Source organism: Canis lupus, chromosome 1, assembly GCF_011100685.1.
Source record: "Canis lupus familiaris isolate Mischka breed German Shepherd chromosome 1, alternate assembly UU_Cfam_GSD_1.0, whole genome shotgun sequence".
NCBI classification, from domain to species: Eukaryota; Metazoa; Chordata; class Mammalia; order Carnivora; family Canidae; genus Canis; species Canis lupus.
The window spans coordinates 16,822,816-16,841,265 of NC_049222.1; the positions used below are offsets into that span (position 1 = coordinate 16,822,816).

Below are 18,450 nucleotides of genomic sequence, written 5' to 3' on the forward strand. Positions count from 1 at the left end.
CTCAAGGTCCATCATGTTGTTGCAAATGACAGGATTTCCTTCTTTTTTTTAAGGCTGAATAGTATTTTAAGAACCTTATCTTGACTCATTTCTAGCAGCTGTACCATAGGGCAACCCACACTTAACTTCTGGTTAACTAAGAAATTATACCCATTTGCAGATTGTCTACTCTTAAGCCCCTTCTTTCCCATTCTAACCCTTCTGAAATTGGGTTTTAATTTTTTTTTTATTTATGATAGTCACAGAGAGAGAGAGAGAGAGAGAGAGAGAGAGAGAGAGAGAGAGAGAGAGGCAGAGACACAGGCAGAGGGAGAAGCAGGCTCCATGCACCGGGAGCCCGACGTGGGACTCGATCCCGGGACTCCAGGATCGCGCCCTGGGCCAAAGGCAGGCGCCAAACCGCTGTGCCACCCAGGAATCCCTGAAATTGGGTTTTAGAAGTCATTACACTTATCCTACTGGATCTGGCTTAGTCTTTACAGCCTGTTGATCCTTTGGAGTCCTGCCTCAGCTCATGCATGGTGGAGAGAAAGTAGACTTGTCATGAGAACACAGGACTAAATCCCAATTCTGTTACCCATCAGCTGAATTCAGTTTCCTCTCTTAAAATGAAGATAGTAATGATACCCACTTAACCAAGTTTTGTAAAGCCCAGATTATTTAACAGGTGGTTTACTGAGGTGCAGAGCACACAAAATGGATATGAAAATATATTTAGATGGTGAAATACTATGGAAAATTTTATATTCTGCCTTTGCCATCCATCCCATTTTCAGGTTACCTACATATTTTAAGCAAGTCTTTGTCAAAATTTTTACCCCACGTCATTAATAAGTATGTAGAACAATTCTAGTCCAAGGGTAGATACCAATCCATTGATTCTCTTTAGAACAATTGATTTGGTAGTGCCTTCCATCTACAATATGTTTTTCCAGCTTGATCTCAATGAGATTCTAAGAGATTGTTAAATGTCTTGTTGAAATCCAGATACCCATTGCATGCACTTCCTCTTGCCCGTCTCCAAGTAAATGAGAATGTTTGAAAGTCCATGTTCTTAGTAAATCCTTGATTCCAGATGATCCCTATATCCCCTCTTATTACTGCAAAACTTCATATAAATTAATCTGTAATTTTGCCCATGATTTTTCATATGGTTATGAACATCATCTCTTTATTTTTGGCTTCCAGTCGTCATATTTTTCATGATTTTCTTTTCTGACTTTTATTTTTTTTAAGATTTTATTTATTTACTCATGACAGAGAAAGAGAAAGGGGAGGGGGCAGAGGGAGGAAGAAGGGAAGAGGGAGCCTGATGTGGGACTCGATCCTGGGTCTCCAGGATCACACCCCGGGCTGAAGGTGACGCTAAACCACTGGGCCACCCGTTTTCTGACTTTTAAATACTGAACAGAAGTGAAGTGAATAGATTCTCAAGTTAAGTCCACTTAATTCCTCAAATTGAATAGGAGACATCAAACTAGAAAATAATGGGAAAAAAGACGAGTGCTTTACAAAGTTACCCTATGTACATTATATCATGTCCTTAAGCAGCCCTGAGAAACAGGTCAGATATTAATCTTGTATAATGAGAAATGGTCTCAAAGAACTTGAATGAGTTGTTCAAGATTGCTGTGTCAGTGGGGATGATGTAAAGATTCAAATGTAATTCTTTAGACTCCAAATTCACTGCCTCAAGGGAAGAGGTAACCAGCCTATCTTTGTTACTTTTCTAATGGTGCTACCTAATTTACTGTAAACCACTGGCTAGACAAACATGATTCCTTAATTTCTATAATGGTTTTCTAGAACAGGAGTCAGCAAGCCTTTCCTGCAAAGATTGGATATTACTTTAGACATTATGAGCCTTGTGGTCTATCACAGCTACTTAATTCTGCTCTTATAGCATGAAAGTAGCCATAGATAAATATGAATAAAGGCTGCAGCTATGTCCCAATAAAACTATTTACAGAAATAGAAAAAGGACCATTGTTTACCAACACCTCCCTTAGATCTTGAATTCATTTAGAGGTAAAACTTGCAATGTAGGTTGGATTCTTTTGTGGAAGTAGTTATGTAAAGAAAATTGATGGGGGGAAAGGATTATATTGGCACTTTAAACTAAACCACTACAGTTTGACACCGTAAGAAGTCAAAAAGGAACCTCCCCCACCCTGCCAACAACAACAACAAAAATAGAATGACCGCACCCTTTACCCTCCTCTCTTTCACCACCTACTTAATGAAGTGGTGAGAATCCAAATATAACATGGCCAAAAGTGACATTCAACTTCACTGGAACATTATTTGACCCTGAATTATTCTAATACATTTATGAGAGACCTAAATTGTACTGCCTTTCTGGATCCTGTATATAATTTTCTCAGATAATGGGTAAAGATTGAGCTGTTGACTCCTTTGGATTAGAGATAATATGAAGAACACAAAATCCCAAACAAATAAGTAATACAATCGTAACGTTTAAACTACCTTTCTCTATGGAGGAAATGTTAAGGGGTGCTTAAAGTACATTCATCAGTTTCTCAAAGATAGCAGCAATGACTAAGTATATGTTAATTGTTTATAAATGCCTCCTAGTTCTCATTCTTTTATTTGTCATGGGAAATGAGAAGACTATCTAAAATGTCTAAATTTTATGGATTCAAGATTATTTATTGATCTTCAAAGCCAACCAAGTGCATCAAAGAGGATTCTGGTGGTGGTGAGTGAGGTGTGAACCCTAAGGAGAATTCACCAAACAGAATTCTCCATGGAGCAAGGGCATGTAGAACTTGAAAAAGCCTGTTGATTATTACAAAATAATCTTTAAAAAACAAAAACACGGGTCGCCTGAGTCGCTCAGTGGTTGAGCATCCGCTTTTGGCTCAGGGCATGATCCTGGGGTCCTGGGATCGAGTCCTGCATCAGGATCCCCATGGGGAGCCTGCTTCTCCCTCTGCCTTTGTCTTTGCCTGTCTCTCTCTATCTCTCATGAATAAATAAAATACTTTTAAATAAGTAAGTAAATAAATCAATAAAATACTTTTTAAAAAATAGAAAAAACACTATAGGAGTAAAATTAATAGAATTCTCAGTTTGGAATAATATGATTTAAAAGAAGCTGGAAATCATGGTTATTTTACTATTATGTGGGTTTTAAAGCAAATCTGGCAATACAAGCTCTGGGAGAAACTTTGGAGAATTTCTCACTTTAGTTTCCAAACTGCTAGATGGAAGTTTAGAGATTTTGAGGAACCAGAAGATATAGTCAGATTCATGTAACTCTGGAGAATTGGAATAATATTAATGCAGATAGCTTTATGCCTTGTCTGATTTTTCACTAGTTCACAGACCTTGTAATAGTTGCTGCATAACAAAATAACCCCAAACTTAGCAGTTTAATACATGTTTATTATCTTAGTTTCTGTTGGTGAATTACTCAGGCACTGCTGAGCTGGGTTCTTTCATCACCTCTCACAGGCTATAATAAAACATCCATGGACTGTGGTCTATTTGAAGTTCAACTGGAGAAGAATTTGCTTCCAAGATCACATGGTTGGTAGCAGGATTCGGTTACTCATGGGATATTGAATGAAGGGCCTCAGTTCTTCCCTGGCTGTTGGCCAGAGGCCATCTTCCATCCCTTGCAAATGGGCCTCTTGTGCATGCTTCATCAAGCATACAAACCAAGGAGGCATTAGAGAGAGCCAGCCAGCAAGAAGGATGTCAGTCTTTCATAGCCTGATCACAGAAGTGACATCCCTGTCACCTTTGCTAGATCTATTGGTTGGAAACAAGTCACCACATTCAGCCTTAACCCCAAGGGGAGGGGATGACAGAGGGATAAATGCCAGGAGGGCAGGTATCATTGGAATCATCGTAGAAGTCTGCTCAGACTCATAAATTCCTTCCTGCCAGGCCAATCTAGTCCTTGAGCAGAGAGAGAGAGCCCATAAGTGTTACTAGTGTCTACAACATGTGATTTACTTTTGGCTCTTTTCTCTTGTTCCTTCATGTTAGGCATTGATTTTCAAGTTGTCATGGGTAGCAACTTTGGATAGTAGTTCCCATAATTAAGTACAAATGAGATAGCCAAGAAAACATCGATGTATAGAAGGCACGCAAGAGTGAGGGGTTTGAGAGATGTAAACTGAAATATCTGTTTTTTAGCATTGTTCCTTTTTGAAAGTTTCTCAGTAATAGATACAAACTGTTTATGTTTAATAGAGCTAAGTTGTACTGAAAAATAATGGCTTTATCAGAGATATTTATAGATGGAAATGAAGAGAAAACAAATATGCATGTATGTTTTGGCAACTGAAGATGAACATTTCTCTAAAGTGCTTTGAAGTTTGGAAATTATCTGAAATTTACTGTGGAGTTTTTTAGAATGAACTCATCCATTTCATAGCTTTTACTCTAGCTATTTTGTACTGTATTAAATGTGCTCATATCATTCTTGTCATCCCTGCTGTATGGGACTGTAAATCTTCAGATGTATTATCTATCAGACATACTTAATAAAACCAAGATGTTTTGTCAGAATCACCTTGTCTTGCAAATGTAGCTTATTTATAACAATATTCATTTATTTTTTAAAAGATTAATTTAGAGAGAAAGTGCTTGCACATAAGAGTTGGGGGAGGATCAGAGGGGGAGAGAGGGAAGCAGACTCCTTGCTACGCATAGAGCATGACCTAAGGCTGATCCCATGACCCTGAGTTCACAACCTGCGCCGAAATCAAGAATCAGATGTTCAACCGAGCCACCCAGGTGCCCCCTAACCATATTCATTCAGAAATACATATTGCATTTACTGTAGTCCATGAGCTCTTCAAAGTGTTTTAAAAGAGCTCATTTAGTCCCCATAATGCCCCTGTAAAGTAAGCACTAATATCATCTCCATTTTCCAGATGAGGAAAGTGCCATCAAAGAGATTAAGTGACTTGCCCAATGGGACATAGGAAGGGGTGGGGCTGTGAATCAGATCCTGTTAAGGTACATCGTGTAGTTCAACATCAGTTTTGATGGATCAGATGGAAAACGTACTGAGAACGGAAGGATTAGCAAGGTTCCTAATGAATAAATACACTGAATGCTGCGTACGGTTTTGGCTTGGTAAAGTAAACTTGGTAGCTGCACTCCGAGTATATGTCACATTGGTTTGGCTTGCTTTGTCCTACAGAGACTATAAATACCATTAAGAGAACTCTAGAACCTGAATTTGAAATTTAGGGGCAAGATGAGAAAATGACAGCTTTGAAAATGGATCAGAGCCAATATAAAAAGGATGATATTAATGGTTGAAAATCCCCAGCCCAAAAGATAGTTTTTAAATCTGAGCTCACAATGTCCGAAGTCTCACAAATGTTCCCAGGAACTATGCACTGAGAATTTGCTTTTTTCTAGTTTATAAACTAGCAAAGATTATAAGCTAGCAAAAGCAAGAAAAGCACAACATGTTCTTTTATTTTGTTTAGCATCAAGAAGTGAGGATGGCCATTTAATGGTTTTGCTCCAACGAGTTTGTGTCTGTCATTCTTACTTTGTTTCTGTACTATCGTCATTACCAAGTTGTGGTTCTCCTGGCACTTTTTCCTCCCCTCCATTTCTCTGGGAAGGTCAATATGTTCCCAGCCCGGCATAACCTTAACTTTGTACATAAAAATCTCCCTCTTGGGTTGTCCTTAATATTTTTGAATATAGACCTCTTTCTTGCATATGATGTGAAACGTTTGAAGGAATCTGGTTGGCAAGAGAGGAGAGCTAGAGGTGGTGTCATGTTGCAGGAGAGAGCGAGGAAGAAGGAAGAGGTGAGCCCAACAAAGGGACACACTGATTTCTTGAGTACCCACTGTGTGCTAGATAATAGTGCTTGCTTCATAGAGGTATTATGAAGACTAAGTGAGTTATTTTAAAATATCTTGATTGTATGGAACGTAGTAAATGCAATGTGTATTTCTAAAAAGTAGAGAGCCTCAAAGATGACATGTCCTTGGACCCTCAAAATTCTCCTGTACCAGATAAGAAACCAAAAACTCACAGAGGTTTAATTTGGCCAAAGTCAAAGGGCTAATAAGGGCTAGGGTTGCTATTCCTATCTATCTAGATTCAGAAGTGAGTTTTAGATGAAATATTTGGCCTTTACAAATGTTAGAGAATACCATGAAAACATTTTGTATTCACTTGGAAAAAATGATAAAACATGACAAACACAGTTGAAGTCTGCATATCCTCCTTCCCCTGGAAGAAGTACACACTCTCCCGAATCTGTATGGTTTGATTTCTCTGAAATGTCTTTATGCTGGTATATGTATATATTCCTTAGCAATAAACACTATTATTTTCAAGTATGTAAACCTTGACAGAAATGGTATCATGACCCTATCCTTTCAGCTTTTTGTATTTCACTGTAACAAAACATGTGATACTTTTCTGTACGTTAAACCACAGTTTATATATCCACCCTCTTGTTGATGGACTTTTGGGTTATTTCCAAAATTTTAAGTTATGAAAAACAGTGCCACAGGGAATGTACCTCTGTACTCACCCTTGTGCTCATGTGCATGAATTTCTTCATGTTGCATTCCTCCCTCCACTTCGGACGGGAGCTGCTGTAGCAATATGCCCATTTCCAATTTTCCCAGGCTTGCATATCACTCTCTAGAATGTGCTAAGTTTCACTTATGACCACAGTATTTGAGAGTTCCTACTGCTTATCCTGTTGCTCCTCTTTCACGCTTATCAACAGTCAGTTATATCAAGGTTTTGGGTTTCTGCTAGCCTAGTAGATATGAAATAAATATTCTTTGAATAGCTAAAATTGCTACTGATGAAAACCTTACTTTTTTTTACGAAAAGAGGGCCAGTGCTTAATGAGTAGCCTCCTCTTGACAAATCTCAAGTCTCCATTCACCAACTTTGAGAGTCTCAACATTTCTTAGTACATTTCCAGTATCAAGATTTAATTATGCCATTGATTTCATTATTGCTAAAGGCAGAACCACAACATTCTGAATTGCTTTCTCTAAAATCCGAGAAATTGCAGTACAGTTTTCATAAGTCTGTTATATAGACATAAGGAATCTTTTGTAGAAAGTGTGGTGTAATGTTTTAGTCACTTCTCTAAAACTTAGGAATAATTTTTCAGTTTCGGAATAAAAATGGATAAAATGGGATTTTTTTTTCCTTTCTAGATCTTAGTGCCATGACTTATGAATTCTCCTTCCCATTTACCCAATGAGTACTTGACTTTTATGTGCATGGTCAGTGTGGTGACTTTCGAGATAAAGAGGCTATGAACTGCAGGTTATACAGGTCTAGGTTCCAGGCCACAAAGTTCTGGGATGCATTTTGAAGGGAGTGCAGAGAGGTTTCTGGAACTAAACAGAATCTGGGTAGAATGCATTCTTTAAAGCAGCGGTTCTCAGATGTCCGTGAGAATCAGAATCAACTGGCGGGCTTGTTGAAACACAGATGGCCTGGCTCCATCCTCAGAGTTCTGATTCAGGAGGTCTGGGATAGAGCTGAAAATTTACCTTTCTAACAAGTTTCCCTGATGCTGGGGACCACACCTTGAGAATCACTGCTTCAGAGCAATTTACCCTAAAGTAATGGGTATATTGGACCAAGATGGAACTCCCAGACTGATGATCAAATTGACACACAGGGGTAATATGTGATATTATAGTGCAGAGGTCTGGCTGGTTAGGTGTATGAATGATTTCTGTTTTCTTCTTGGAGCTTTTAGGCATATCCTACATATTTTAAAGTAAAGATGGGTTTTTCAATATTAAGGACAAGTGAAGCTGCAGGGCTTCACAGATTAGGGATGCAATAAATAACACATGGTTTTTATTTTGAATTTGAATTTTTAAAATTCAAGCAAAAGTTTTAGTACATGATATGAAATGTTGCAAGTGTGTTATTTTTAGGTCAGTAGACTTTTAGGAATGTATGGCTAGGCAAACTGTTTCTATCATTATCCCGCATTTATGTAATCCTCTTCCATGTGCCAGCTTATGAAGGATGAATCACGCAGTTTTTAAAAGAAACAGTCATGATGATGAGTCTCCAAATCAGTTTTTTTTTTTTCTGTTGTTTGAGGTTTCCCAATGACATGAATCAGCCCAAGACCATGGATGCCCAGGACATGTGATGATAGAGTCATTTGGTGATTGTCATTACAAATTGAAGTTATGACTTACTTAGGTAAATGGATTAATGTATTTTTGTCATTTTGTAAATACGTGGACACATACACATAACCCATATATGTAATGGATCACCTGGGTAACTTGGCTATTATAACCAAGGTGATCTAACATTTCTGTACATAGAAAAGCAAAATAACTTAAAAAAAAAAAAACTATTAGCAGACACAGGGCACAGAAGAGGAATTTTAGGGTTTTGGTAAAGGTCTATGTTTTGACTTGGATGATGTTTACACAGAACTTTATTTGATAAATATTTGTTTCAACTGAATATATAATTTAATGCTGATCTCTATGTAGGTTTCACACTAAAATGCTTCAAATATGAATAAAGTGAAAATTAAATAAATTTTTCCATGGTGTTTACATTTCTTTAGAAAAATTATGCATGTAGGGCAGCCCTGGTGGCACAGCAGTTTAGCTCCGCCTGCAGCCCAGGGCGTGATCCTGGAGACCCGGGATTGAGTCCCATGTCGGGCTCCCTGCATGGAGCCTGCTTCTCCCTCTGCCTGTGTCTCTGCCTCTCTTTCTGTGTGTCTCTCATGAATAAATAAAAATCTTTTTTAAAAAAAGAAAAATTATGCATGTTAATTCGATAGTTCATATATTTTTATGTGCACGTGTGAACATAAAATTGAAAAAGTAAGGATTAAAAACCATATAAGAAAGTGTTCTGCCTATAATATCTATCTTTATAACTGGTCTTCTGTAGGAGGATTTATTTATTTTAAGTGTTGTAACCAAGTTTGCTTCAGTTTAAGTTTCAATTCATATTTTCTACTTCAAAAGACAAATTGGGGCACCTGGGTGTTTCAGTGGTTGAGCATCTGCCTTCGACTCAGGGCGTGGTCCCAGGGGTCCTGGGATCAAGTCCCACATCAGGCTTCCTTTGGGGAGCCTGCTTCTCCATTTGCCTATGTCTCTGCCTGTCTCTCTGTGTCTTTCCTGAATAAATAAAAATCTTTTTAAAAGACAAATTAGAATTCCTAAAGTAATGGAAAATCGTATACATGTACTTGGGATATCCCTAACACTTCACTGTCACCTGACAGTTCTCATGGTCTGTTTCTTTTGGACTTACTGTGCTCACTATAAAATGTCATTTCTAATTGTAATCTTTGTTTTCTTATCTCTGAAGATTGTATTTGAACATATATTAAACATAATGAAATGAAAACCAAGAATAGCATGGGAGGGGAAAAAACAAACTAAGACCAAGATTTCAAAATATTATGAAAAGGAAATAATCAAATGCAATACTTCCCTTTTATGTTGATCTACTTATTCTGGTTGCTCTCCCTCCACCCTGACTGAAATGCTCTAAAGCCTGCAGGCGTTGGGGACCCGCCAGACAGAAGGTTACAATTACTAGGCACATGCGGCAGTCCTGTGCACCACTGATGGGGTTTGATGGAAGTAGACAAGGCCTACTCTAAGGAGCATGGATGAGGCCAGGATAATTTTTCGTCCTATATAATTGTTGTCTCAAGAGGAAAGTTTCATCAGAAATCACTACATTCTAAAAAAAAAAAAAAAAAAAAAAAAAGAAATCACTACATTCTGAGTAGGAAGTGGCTTAACATGGTAGAAAGAACATGAATTTTGCAATCAAGTATTCACACTCCTTCTCATTTCTGGCTATTAGAATTAATCTGAGTTAGCTATAAATCTGTGAGAATGCTTCAGTCTGTGGACTAGGTGTCATAATACATCACAGGATTTTGAGGATGACATGAGACAACCTATAAGAAAATGGGAGGCAGGTTACTGATACTTAGTAAATATTAATTCCCATTTCTCCCTGCCCAGCAAAGCATAGCACCAGCAGCTTTGTAGGTTAAGCAGGTCCACACTGCCTGGCCCCATCATTGGAAGAGATGCATTAAATGGCCTGTTAACCATGTTTCTTGACACAGGTCCTGCTTTCTAGACCTTTTAGACCTAAAAAGACAAGAGTATAATGGAGAGATATATAGAAGGCCACAAGAGTGTTTATTTGGTGTCTAATAGATGAAAATGACATGGAGATAGGTTTTTGAGGCAAATTCATTTGGTGTGGCACATGCTTATCCTAGGGGCCAAAGGGAGAAGCGATGCCACATCCACTGGGTCCCTGACAGGGGCCATCTGCAGCTGACCAGCACAGTAATTGATGGGTTTGGGTCTTTCCCTCTTGGGTGCCCCACCTCCATAGAGCCCAGAACTCACTCATGCTCAGCACGCCCAGCACCTGACCCAGCACCTGTCAGTGGGATGAATGAATCATCAGCATTTCAACAAATGACATAGAGGTTTACTCTGGCATATGTGTTTCTGTGATGATGTTTTAACGATACTCTCTTCTGAAGTTGGGTTTTTGGAGGCAGGGTCCAGGATGGGAGCTCTTCAGAAAAAGTGTTCAGGGTCCTTGCCTACCTTGTTTTTAATTTACTGAGGCTTTTGTTTGTTTTTCAATTAGAATACCAGGACCCATGGAATATCTTCACATCCTTACTGGAGATGGGCCATACCTCGTGATGACCTGGAGGGTCCATTGTTTCAAAGAGGTGACTGGACAGGAATAATAGTTAATATACAGGAGTGCTTGCTACTGCACCAGGCATGCTTCTAGGTGCCTTACATTTTTTAAGTGTGTGGGACTTTTTCAGATATTAAGGATACAGTGAGACCTTAGAATGCATAAGACAGGATATCCTATAATCAATATATCTAGTTTTAAAGTGAAACATGTATCATCATGAGATCTTTGTAGATAGACTCTCAACCAGTAAACTTTATTACTGAGTTTGCAAAAATGGACAGTGGTCTAATAAATTCTGTGTTAAACTGAGTCACACATGAGGCTATGAAGCAGTCAAATCCTAAAATAGTAAGTGGTGATATCATGTCAAAAGCACCTGACGATTTCTTTGAGTGCTTGTTCTGTACCAGGCATGCTGATAAGCATTTTACAAGTTTTATGTCACTCTATACTCAGAACAACCCCATGAGGTAAATGCTATTACATGAAAGCCAGATGTTAGGACTATAGGGTAAAGACTTTGTGTCATTTGACTCCACGCTGCTCTAATGAAGAAGTCAGTGGGCCGATGGCCAGAGTGAGATGTCTGAAGTCAGGAGGGTAAACTGATGGAGTGTTGGGACTGAGATTCAGAAAGCCCGCCTTGAACTCCAATGTTCTTGCTGTTACACTGTATTTACTGTACAATTATCCTTCGGGTCTGTCTCTCCACAATTATATACTTCTGGGACCTTCTTTAGAACAGAATGGGCTTATGTCCCACGCTGAAGTGAGTGTGCTTATTAAGTCTACTACTATGCCCGCAATGCGCCCCACATCAGAGTATCCTACGTGTTGTACTCAAAGCCCTCTACCATGGGGCCTCTTCTTCCTGTCAAGGTATATCTCTGTCATTCTATAGGCATCTTCTGTTCTCTCCAAGCCCTGGAACAACTCTTTACAGTCTTGAACTTATCCCTGTGTTCGCCTGCTGTCTTTTGATGAAATGTCAAAGACACAGCTTATAATAACCCAGTTCTGATCTCATGTCGTCTGAGAACCCTTCCTGGGCTGCTGCTCCAGTTACATCCCCATTGTTGGAAAGCCTGCAGCCCTCAGATCTCTATCACTCGTGTCCCTGCTGGGCACTAACTTGAATGGCTTTATTTGATGTTTGTGTGTTTTGGCTCCCCAAATAAAGTGCCATTTGAGGGTGTCACCTTCTTGTCTTATACATAGCTCCTTAAATGCACAGTTGGGTACTTAATAATTTTTTTTCATCCCTGAGAACATTTTTTTTTTTTTGCTCTTTCTCTTGTTCATCTTTCTAATAAGAGGCCTGATTTAATAGCACAGGTTCTTGGACAGGAAGGAGAAAAAGATCATGTGTGGTTGAAAGTGAATGTGGTTTCTACTTTTATCTTGAATGTGTCTCTGCTCTTTCACTCTAGCAGGGGCATTGATGAGGCAGTATTTCCAATATCTGGGTCATTTCTTTTTTGAAAAGTTGGAAGTTCTTTTTAGTTAGTAATTGTGTGGCCAGAAAGTTGATTTGAGGAATATCAAATCATTTAGCTTACCCTGTGATCCTTTACTATGTTGGAAGAACACTGAGTACGCAGATGTATTTAACGAGACAGCCCTCTCTAGAGATCATTCCAATTGGGCTTTTTGGTATTTTGCTTGAACAATCTTGAATGCCAATTCATGGCCATGACTTAGCTGACATAGAGTGGAAGAGTTTTCTCACTGTAGTGAAGCATCTGATTAAAATATTGTGTTTAAGAAAAATATCAATAATTCAAGAAACCGGGGCACCTGGGTGGCTCAGTGGTTGAGCGTCTGCCTTCGGCTCAGGTCATGGTCCCAGGGTTCTAGGATCGAATCCTGCATTGGGCTCCCCACACGGAACCTGCTTCTCCCTCTGGATGTGTCTCTGCCTCTCTCTGTGTCTCTCATGAATAAATAGTCTTTTTTTTTAATCCCATTATACAGTTGAAGAAATGAAGACACAGAAAAGTTAAGTATCTTATCTAACTACCAGCTGTTAAGTAACAAAGTTACACCCAGCTGGTAAGTAACAAAGCCAGGTTTTGAATTCAGAATGTCTGACTTCAGGATCCAGCACTTTATCAGTGTGCACCCCACCCGGCCTTTCTGCTGAGGTAGCCTGCCCACTGCTGGTCTCTGCTCAAGCTTACCTCTAAGCTGGGGATGTCTTGATCCCTCTGATTTCAACCACTACTTCTCCAAAATGAAACCCGGTACATGCTTCTTCAAATGGCAAATAGTATTTTAAACTGAGGACTCAATGCCAATGAGGGTGACAGGGTGGACATTTTTACATCATGTTAACAGGAGTGTTCATTGATAGAACTTTCTGGAGAGGGATTTGGCAATCAAGAGCCTTGAAGTCTTGTTTAGGCATATATGATAAGTAACCAAGGTTTATGTAAAAGGTGTCTAGTAAAGGATTATGTATCTTAGCATAGAACTTCAGACTATACAAATATAGAAGGAAAAAGGAAAAAAGGTTAAATTATAGTTTTTTATCCATAATATGTAATATAATGTAGCCAGTAAATGTTTTCATAAAATATTTAATGACAGAAAGTATGAGACTTTTCAAATAAAGCCAAGAACAAAACCATGTAGAGTACAGTCCTTATTTTGTTTAATATGTATGTTTAATATATGTATTATACAATAAGATATGCACAGTATTAATATATGATGAGAAGGAGGATTTATGGAACTTTTTATTCATGCTTTACCTTTTCCAACTTTATATAATCACCATGTAGTAGTATTTTTTAAGCATTAAATTTTTTTCTCAAAGTTCACTAAGTCCAATGAATTTAGTCTTTTAAAAATAGAATTTCTAACAATTTTTTTCATCCTGCAGAGCCTACAGATTTTCCGGTAGGATTTTCTCTGCATTAAAAAATAAAAGTGAAATGAGATCAAGTGGCATAATGACTTGCAATCACCGGCCAATGGTGATATCTGATTCCTTGCTGAATCCCCTATTTCTTCACTTGATGGAATGAGCACTGGGTGTTATACTCTATGTTGGCAATTTGAATTCAAATAAAATATATTTTTTTTTAGTCCCCTATTTCTTCACCTGAGTCTAGAGTGAGAGAAAGACAGAGAAAGGAAATCCTTGACGAATGGCAGCTCCTACAGGTGTGGGGTAGAAAGCTAGAAGACACTATAGCAGAGCATTTGGGTCTGCTGCTGATTATAAAGGCTACATGCTATCCCCCAAATTTCCTGCTGACCTGTAGATTTTGGGGAAATGCTCCCCCTCCCCCCAAAAAAGTAACTTTCTTTGGAAGGATGTGTTCACTCAGACTCATCCATATAACTCATTAATACATTTCATGTCACCATAACAAAGAGCCAGGGAATCGTATTGGAAAAAAAAAAAAAAGTTGTGTTGAAATTATGAAACCCAAAAATCACAGTTCTGTTGGGTAAGAAAGAGCTGGGGGATTTTTATGTGTAATGTTTTTTGGAATTTGGCTCCTAATTTTCAACTTAGTGAAATTCTTGTTTGCTTAAAATAGTCATTTCAGCTCTCATGGAGCAACATTTGAATGTGAGTAGAACACATGGGATTTAGATGTTGCTGGCAGGGAGGGTTAAAGACTCCACTTTGGACTGTAAAATCTGCACTTCTGGCTGAGACATGAAGACAGATGGATCGAGTAACGGGAGAAGTTCAGCATTCAGAGAATATTGTTCCAGAAAAATAGCTCTATAGTGCTTTTGTGACTGCTGAAAACCAACAAAAATCTATTACTTTTTAAAACACTATTTCAACAAACACCCAACTGTGTATGTACACAGCTACGGTTAAGAGGCATTGTGCCAGGTTTGATTAATTCGTATTTGTGTTTAGCATGTCAGGATCTTGAGGCTTTGAACAAACATTTTTTAGAGAAGGAAGTGATGGTAAGCAGGATGCTCATTTTGGCAATCAGCCAAATCCTACTCAACTGAAAATCATTATGGAAAATTGGAGACATGTGGTTCCTGGTGGATGCTATCCTGTCAGGAAAAATGCAATCAATTATTATTCTGAATCTTAGAGTCAATCTTGTTTCCTTCTGTGGCTTTTGTCAGCTACTTTGTGTGCAAAGGTGTGCAAAATTGCAACATGTTGACCCTCCCTACATGAATATTTTGACATGCATCAATGCTATTGAAAAGTCCCCATTGCTAGAAGTCACTTGGAGAAAGTTCAAACATACGATTCACCCTTTAAAATTGTCATTGACTCATTATCCAGTCAAGCAGGTAAACATAGCCTGTGTTGAATTCTGGTTAATCCAAAACTCTGTGGTGCACCAAAGTTTATATTTAATGTCTAAATTTTGGTAATGGTACGAGTCCTAAATAATTTGGGACACGTTTCCTTTGAAGAAACAGGATCTTTCCTATGGAAGCTATTTATCCTGGGTTTTTAGTTAAAAGCTATTAATTTTAGGTAAAAGTTGATCAGATTCAGGTGTTACTTTTGAGTTGAAATGTGGACACTAAGCTGTTTTCTAATCAAATTATTCTGCTATGATTAGAGAGCCTTAAAAGTATCCAAAAATTGGAGCATCTGGGCACTTCAGTCAGTTAAGCATCTAACTCTTGGTTTCGGCACAGGTCATGATCTCCTCAGTTGTGAGCTCAAGCCCCGCATCAGGCTCCTTGCTCAGGAGGGAGTCTGAGATTCTCACCGTCTGCCCCTCCATCTGCTTGCGTGCACACTCTCTCCTCCCTCTCAATCATTTAAATAAATCTTCTTAAGAATATATCCAAAAACTCAGATCAAGTCATTGAATTTAAGGAAATCTTAAAGATGAGGCCAAAGGTTATTAAAAGCTCAATTAAATATAGCATACACTATGGTAGTAAATGCTGTCTAAAAGTAACAAAATTTTATAGCCACCAGAAATTTAAGATTATAATAAAATGAAAGAATAGTTGTCAAGTACTTGATATTCTTGGTTGTACAGTTATGGTTGATGATCTTGTTCTTTGTATCTTTCTATATTCTAGGATTTATATATTTAGATCAATGGGCATCTTAATTTACCATCATAAAATACTAATATAAATTACCAAGTTCTTAACCATTTCCAAATAGTAATAAAAATTTTAAAATCTAAATCTTTTATAAGTCTTAAGACGAGGAGAGAATATCCCTGGATTGATTCAAATGCCTGTCAACTTTAGAAGTAACCAAAGGGAATCTTTTTCACCAAATATTTTTTTTTTCCACAAAAACCTATCAATTTAGTGAACAGCACGTGTTTTCATGGTAGAGCATCCACTCTCTCTTCCTAGGAATGCCATCTTCATTTGGTTTTGGAGAAATTGTTCTTTCTCACTCCGAGTGCAGCAAGTGGACTAGACCTCCTGTTCTGGTCAGAGCCTGGGGCTGAGGCGTGAGCCAAAGCATGAGCCCCAATGTCACAATGCTTGGCGCAGAAAGAGGCGCATGACCCAGTCTGGGCCAGTGGGAGAGAGTAAACCCTAGAACTTGCATGGTGATGTTGTCCTGTGAAACGTCAGACCCTTGGACCTGGTGTCGTGAAGATGTGTGCCTGAAGCTGCAGGGAACCACCCAGCAAACCGAAGAATGGAGCCAACCCAGGAACAGCAGTACTGAGAGCTCCTGATGGCAATTCTCACACCCTGGCATTAGGCCACCCCTTAAATCTTCTCAGTTGTCTGAGCCAATAAGTTCCCTTGCTGCTGCTTCTCATCTGGGTTAAATTTTAATTCAACTGCATGAACGCTAACTGGAAGGTACCATAACCAGTCAGATCCTGTAACATTTCCTCTGATCCCATGTTGTACGGCACTAGCCCAAGTCGTCCTCTTTCTGGCTCTGTTGCCTTTCCCTCCACAGCATGAGATGCACCTCCACCAGGTGGTGTTTAACGTGGTAGATGTTTGAAACCAGTGCTGAGGAGATTAATTCTGAAATGTTTGCAAGTGCGACAAGAGTGCCTGGGACCCAGGGGTCCCAGGATCTAGCTTGGAGATTCCCCAACTATGCCCTCCCGTTAAAAATTTTTGTTACAGCAGCACAGGCACTAAAGAACCAATTTTCCCAGCACCTGCCTTTGGCTCAGGTCGTGATCCCGGGGTCCTGGGATCAAGTCCCACATCAGGCTCCCCAAAGGGAGCCTGCTTCTCCCTCTGCCTGTGTCTCTGCCTTTCTCTCTGTCTCTCTGTGTCTCTCATGAATAAATAAAATATTTTAAAAAAATAAAACAAAGTAATCCAATTTTCACCATTTCTAAGCAACAGGTCTTCTGCATTCTTGCTCCTGTCAGATCAGCTAGCATGAGCAATCTCACCTGACCTACTTGTCAGGGCTGATTTGTATTTGAAGTGTGGGAATCCATGCATGGGTAGAAATTTCCTCTTCTCTCCCTGCCACACACCATGCTAACAATCCTACAACTGAAAGAGTGGTTTTTTTTTTTTCCTCAAAAATTTAAAGTTTTGAAAATGAATTTTAATTTTGAAACAAAGACTCTGGGAAGCCATACATTTTCTAGCTTATCCAGAGTTGTTCACGGAGACAGCCATGCATCCAGGGGACTCTGTCATTCTCTTATTTCGTCGTCTGCATTGCCATGCTATTTTACTCCATTCCTCCTAGTATGCTCCTTTTCAAGGATGTCTGATGACCTCAGAGCGGGTGTTGATCTGCGGTGAGGCTCTTGATGGAGGAACAAAGAGCTGGATGGAGACGGAGACCCAGGGAGGGGCCGCTTTCAAAGCAGCCTGCCTGATCTGAGTTAATTTGCCCTTCACTGGCCTGCTCAGAAAACTGTTTTATAACAACGCAGCAGGTGGACATGGTATTGGGTTCCCCTAGAAGCCATCCCTGAGACCAGAATTGATCTATCTGTGGTATAGTTGGGAGCCGATCCCAGGGGACACTTGTGGGCCATCCCAATTGAGGGTATGCTGAAAGTCAATTACTGCTCTGGTGCCTTGGGGCTTAATCCTGCCAGGAACTCTGGGAATAGTACAAAGCTAGAGACACATCTGGGAGCTACCAGCTACTTGGTTGAGAGCTGCTCCCAGGGAGCGGTTAATTCCCCAGCACCACCTCTTCCTCCCTTTGGGTGGTCCTGCCAGCAGGCATGTGGGCTCTGGGAGCCAGAGAGGGCATCCGGGTAAAGTGACACACATGCTGCCTATTGCAGGTCAGGTGGGACCCCCGTGCTGTCCATTCAGGCGTCTCCCTGTAACTCTGTGGCCACGCCACGTATGCTGCCAATACTACTTTCTATGCTGTTTGCGGGGGAGTCCGGACCTCCTCATCCTGGTCGACCCACTGGCAAATAGGCAAGTTTCACCCGTGGGCCTTAAATTACGGGAAGGATAAAGACAGCAGTGAATATAATGGCCAAACAGGGAAGCCCCATTAGCAAATGAGTGAGTCGGAGTTCTGTTTATAGTTGTGTTATGAATGGTTTGTTTTCTTAAAGATGACCCTATAACCAAATGTGCGTAAGCACGAACTGAATAATGTGCCTGCTACTGGTTGAGAATGGAGTGATGATAAATACACAGAGGAGGACTCTCAGACAGGGATCTGGTCAGCTGCCGGAGTCCCAGCCTAGCAGGAACTCATCAGATTTGAGCTTTTTTCCCCCCCACTAATCAGTAGGTTTGCAGGGATGGGGCTAGCTGGCAGCTAAGGTATTATTAGTA

General features: G+C 39.6%; 1 protein-coding gene across 1 annotated transcript in view; it reads left to right on the forward strand.

The window, feature by feature from the left end:
• Positions 1 to 18,450, forward strand: part of CCBE1 (collagen and calcium binding EGF domains 1) — a 229,023-nt gene that overhangs the window by 136,760 nt on the left and 73,813 nt on the right. The window lies entirely within an intron of this gene.